The 5,674-nt window shown below is 36.1% G+C and overlaps 1 non-coding gene across 1 annotated transcript; it reads left to right on the forward strand.

Annotated features, from left to right (window-relative positions):
* The first annotated feature begins 5,319 nt into the window (after positions 1 to 5,319).
* LOC133813701 (small nucleolar RNA R71) lies at positions 5,320 to 5,426 on the forward strand. Its single transcript, XR_009884705.1, has one exon. It is a non-coding gene; the product is annotated as a small nucleolar RNA R71 (small nucleolar RNA).
* Positions 5,427 to 5,674: the final 248 nt, after the last annotated feature.

Here is a 5,674-nt window from a genome sequence, read left to right on the forward strand (position 1 = left end):
TCTTCTCTCTATCAAACCTCTCTAGATCTCATGTGTTGAGTACATCTAGAGAGTCCTAAATCAACATTTTGAATCCTACGTGCCCACACACGTCCTTGTGTGTTTGATGATTGGTCTGGAATATCAAGGTGTGAGATTTTAGAATTTGGTTTGGAAGATCATTGAATTATACAAAAAGATTTGTGGATGCTAGATAGGCTACAAGAGTTAATCTCTAATCTATTTGTATGTGATTTAATATATCTATATATGTATTATCTTGGCTGGTATTAATAAATTTTTTAAAAACTCATTCCGTTGTGTGTCTCTAATTTACACTTTTAATACCAACAATTGGTACCAGAGCAGTCGTATATATATATATATATTAATGTTGTGTGGGTTTCTGACATTTGTTATAAGTATGTTGATATGTGTATTGAATGGATGGATATTTTTTTTGAATGTATGGTTGAATGATGGATCATTAATTATATGGTGTTATTGGGTTAGGAATTTGAATTTCTAGATCTTGTGAAAGTCATAAAGGGCATAGGATTTTTGTCAAATTTATTTTAGAAATATTGTAGTGATATTTTTTGATCAATTATGTGCAAGTGTACACATTCACAAAACAATTAATAAAATGATAAGTTGAGTATCATCTCCACATAGATTGCAAATTAAAACTAAATGCACAAATTAATTACCAAATAATTGCAAAAGTAACAAAATTACATTGTTTTGATTTTGTAAACTAACACTACTTGGAATCAATTAAAATGCTCAAAAATAAAGTGCAATGCTAATCTAAAAGTGAGGTAAAATCAATTGGTTGAAAGAGGCTTGAATTATTAAATCCCTCATGTTTTACTACAGGAAAACCTGATATTTCAGCACAAAATAAACAATTTAGAGCCATTTCAATTTTCATTGTTTTCTTTGGACAAATTCATTCATATACTCTTTATGTGCTACTTTCAGCTCTAAAACACCAAAAAGGACACAATAACACAAAAAGGAAAGAAAATAACTTGAAAATAACAAACATAACTCAACCTAATTTTATATTAATAAGCTTAAAAGAGTTTATGCATATATAAAAGACTTTTCATTTTATGCATATTAATAATCCTCTTTTTTTTTTTCTTTTTCTTATGTATATATATATATATTGCTACTTTTTTTTCAAATAATGATAGACAAACTAAATGGCAAGAGAACAAGAAAAATGAGAATACACTCTCCCCCAAACTTAAAATTTAACATTGTCCCCAATGGTGAAAACAAGAAAAAGAATAAAATGAAAAGTCTCACCCAAATGCCTCTCTCACACTCAACTCCTCTCAACCCCCCAAAATGCAACAACAAATCGATCCTATAAAGACAAGGTGCTAAAGGGTAAGGTGGAAGGAGGTTATTATATCTAGCTAGGCTAATGAGTGGCTAAGAAAGAAAATTGTCTATTAAGCTCAACGGGGTGACTAGGGATAAAAATACATAAGGGGTAGGCTTAAAAGGCTCAAACGGTGCAAGGATGGCCTAAATCATGTCATTGGTGTAGTGATGTCTAGGATTTCTCTTCAAGGAAAACCACTGAGTAATTCTAGAAACTTAAGCTCTCAAAAGAATCTAGCTCTTACTAGGGTCTCAAAAATGTTTAATCAATGTATGCATACACTAAAAAGAAAAACACTCTCATCAATAAATTACTAGAAACATTCACACCCAAAGAATTTTAGTTTAAAACTTAAGTAAGAGAGACATCCAACTTCAACTTAATTTTATTATATTGTTTAAGCTTTTTCAAGACCCTAGTGAACACTAACAAAGACAAAGAATATCCTCAAAACAACAACAAAATAACTATAACAAGCACAACCTAAAACAATACAATGACACAGAGAAACAAAGACAACAAAGTTATAGCCACACAACAAAAGAAATACACAAAACAACAAAGTAAATGAAAGAAAATGAGATGAGATAAGAAAACTCCCCCCCCCCCCCCCCCCCCCCGCCTATCTTTGGAATTGTCATCCAAAAAGATAGGGTCAATTAAGAAGCGATGGCCTTCGTTTGGTTGGTAGCGAAGTTGAGGAGTTGGGTGCTTTCCATTTCTTAGCATGAGTCTTAATGGTTGTGAACTATTGCAATTGATAGCCAAAAATCAACAGAACACCCTCAGAGCAGAACAGTCAACAAGAATCCCATGTGTAGTAACTCAAAGAGCTGCCCCAAAATTCATCTGCCACATTCAAATATCAATAGATCCCAAAGCAAACAAGAGTGTACAAATGGAGCAGAGAATCAAGAACATGGGGGCAAAAATTTACCATCTGAAATGAACGATGTATGCTGCCCAAAAGCACTACCAAATAATCACAAACTAAAAGCTTCAAAGAATATAGAATGAACTCAATACCACCCCAAATTCATAGCTGCTTGGTGCTTCGCACAAAGGCTCGAGATGGGACGGTGGCATTTGGTGATTTGGAGAGGCTCTCGGAGTCTAGAGTTGGGCGTCGTGGTGGCAATACCGAAGGTTCAAGTTGGGGTGTTAGGGGCAGAGCTGCCTTGGCCTTGGGTTGCATGGGTCTCGAGTTCATGGGGCTCGGTCTGGGAGCTTTGGGTTTCTGAGGTTGTGGTGGTTGGTCAGAGGTGAGGAAGAAGATGGTGGTTACAGTGATTACAGTGAGATGGTGGTTGATATGGAGGTTATGGTGATGGCAGTTCGAGCAATTGGAAAGGAAAGAAACGAGAAAGAGAAAGAAATGAATCGGGTTGGGCAATTTTTTATTTTTTATTTTTTTTATTTTTCTTTACTAAAAAAACAACTCTGAATGTTGTGCGAGCCCACACATCATCTCCCCGTGGGCATGGAAATCCCTTTGACTTGTGCTTTCCAAATTGCAGATTATGAGTAAAATTTTTGCTACAGTAGGTGGAACCCTTAATTTTTTGGAAATTTCACACATTTTGCTTCAGAAAAATGTCCGCAAAATCTTCAGACCCCCAAATTACTTCCAAAACATCATTTTCTTACTTTATTTAACATCTGAAACACAAAAAACAAACATAAAACCATTCTCAAAACATTGCAATAAAATTAAATTAAAAAAATAAAATTAAAATGAAAATAACTAAAACACTAATATATTTTTTTTCTTTTTATATTTCAATTTTTCTTTCTCTTTCTCTTATTTTTTTTCTTCATTCATTTTTTCAATGTACTTTATTCTTCTTTCTTTGGGTTTCTTTACAAATGAATCCTCCAAATACCATAGCAACCCAAACTTCACATTTTGTTTCTTTCTAATGATCTTTCAAGGAAACCGAGGTGCTGTATCGCTCAACCTCGCTTCCCAAAAACTTTGTTCCTTTCCTTGTCACCATAAATGTTCTCCCGAAATGCTCATCATATAATTCCACCACACCATTGGGATACACTTTGTTCACTAAGAACCCACCATCACACCTTGATTTCATTAGAGAGTTTAAGAAAAACACTTTATTACCAACTTCCAACATTTTTTATTGAGGTTTTCTACTATGTTTCCTTTTCTTCTTCTTTTTCTTCGGTAGCTTTTGAGGATGGGATGGTTCTTCTTCCTTAATTTTCCATGGCTCACCACGTTTCTCAATTTCTTCGAAAGGGACCTTTTTCCCCACTCCCTTGTTGTGCTTTTCATGCATCTTTTCAATCATCTTCGAGTTGGAAGCACTTATGGCTAAATGTGCTTCAACTTCATTAGGAGAGCGTATAGGATTAAAATCCTTGAATGCTACATGTTCATCTTGAGCTCGAATGGTAAGCTCTCCTTTTTCAACATCTATCAAAGTCCTCTTGGTGGCAAGGAATGGTCTCCCCAAAATGATTGGAACCTCCCTATCTTCCTCATAGTCAAATCTGCCAGAAAAATGAACTTGTCAACTTGTACTAGGACGTCTTCAATCTTTCCCTCCAAAAGCACCCTAGAATGGTTAGCTAATTGCAAAGTGAGTGTAGTTAGCCTTGCTTCTCCAAGTCTCAACTTCTTAAAAATGGACATTGGCATCAAATTAATACTAGCTCCCAAATCACAAAGAGTTTTACCAACTTCTCGTCCCCCAATAGAAATTGGAATTGTGAAATTGTCCATATCCTTCAACTTAGGATGAATTTTATTCTTCAAATAGCACTACAACCTTCAGTCAAAGCTACCGTTTAAAATTCACCAAGCCTCATCTTCGTTGTTAAAATATCATTCAAGAACTTCACATAGTTGGGCATTTGTTCCAAAGCTTCCCACCAAAGGTATGTTGATGTGGAGTTGCTTCAAAACATTTAAAAGTATCTGGAATTGGCTATCTTGCTGGTGCTTTTGAAATCATTGAGGAAATGGTGGAGGTGGCTTGCTAATTAGCTTCTCTAATGCATTTTGCTGAGGAATTGCTGCAGCATTTTCATCAGGATCAGCTTTTGACATATTCAAAATTCCAACTCTTTCTCCTTTTCCACACTACATTGGATTGAAGTGAGCTCACTTTTGCTCTTAGATTTTTCCTCATTCAACTCCAGTTTTCTACCACTCCTCAAAATGATCGCCTTGGATTTTCCGTATCACCAGGCAAGGTGCCTTGTGGTCTATTCCTCAACTCACTGGTTAGTTGTCCCAATTGAATCTCTAGGTTCCTCAAATATTCTACATGACTTTGAATCACTGCATCAGTCTTGGACATAAACTTTTTGATCAAATTCTCCAAAGAGCTTGTTTGAGAAACTTGTGGAGGAGGAGGTTGAGTGAGTTGTTGTTGTTGAGAAAAATCCGCTGGATAAGTAGGCTTGTTTGGAATGGCTACACCACTTGAACTAGCCCCTTGACCTCCCCAAGAAAAGCTTGGATGATTCCTCCAAACCAAATTATAAGAGTTTGAATATGGATTGTTGCAGTTTTCATTTTGATTCCCCAAGTAACAAACCGATGTGGGATTAGAAGGACAACTATCAAATGTGTGCCCTCCTCCACAATAAACACAAGAGACATTCGCTACTTTCCCAATATGGGAGCTAGTTGTAAGTTACCCCCCATACTCATAGTCTTTAAATGGTTGGTCATAAATGAAACTTGAGCAGTCAAAATTGTCAAAGAATCTACCTCATGAATACCCACTACTTTCCTTCCCATTGAGGCTCTAGCATTAGACCATGGGTAATTATTATTGGAAATCTACTCCAAAATCTCATATGCTTCATTGTAAGACTTAGAAAGAATTGCCCCATTTTCCAAAGCATCCAAAACCATGTGTGTGGAGGCATTGAGACCATTATAAAAAGTCTCCATTTGAATGCAATGTGGGATACCATGATGTGGGCACTTCCTCAATAACTCCTTGAACCTCTCCCAAGCGTCACATACCGACTCATCCTCCAACTATTGAAAAGAAATAATCTCATTCCAAAACTTAGCATTTTTCATTGGAGGAAAATATTTCATCAAAACTTTCTCAGCTAGCTCATGCCAAGAGTATTGAGCCAAGCTCTAGCTCTGTCCCTTAGATAAAAAGGAAACAACTTCAACCTCAAGGCTTCTTCAGTAATGCATTGCAACTTGAATGAATCGCTCACCTCCAAAAATGAACAAAGACGGAGATGAGGATCCTCTGCAGGCAGCCCACTAAATTGACCCACCGTCTACAACCTTTGGAACATCAC

Source organism: Humulus lupulus, chromosome 1 (genome assembly GCF_963169125.1).
Source record: "Humulus lupulus chromosome 1, drHumLupu1.1, whole genome shotgun sequence".
Taxonomy (NCBI): domain Eukaryota; kingdom Viridiplantae; phylum Streptophyta; class Magnoliopsida; order Rosales; family Cannabaceae; genus Humulus; species Humulus lupulus.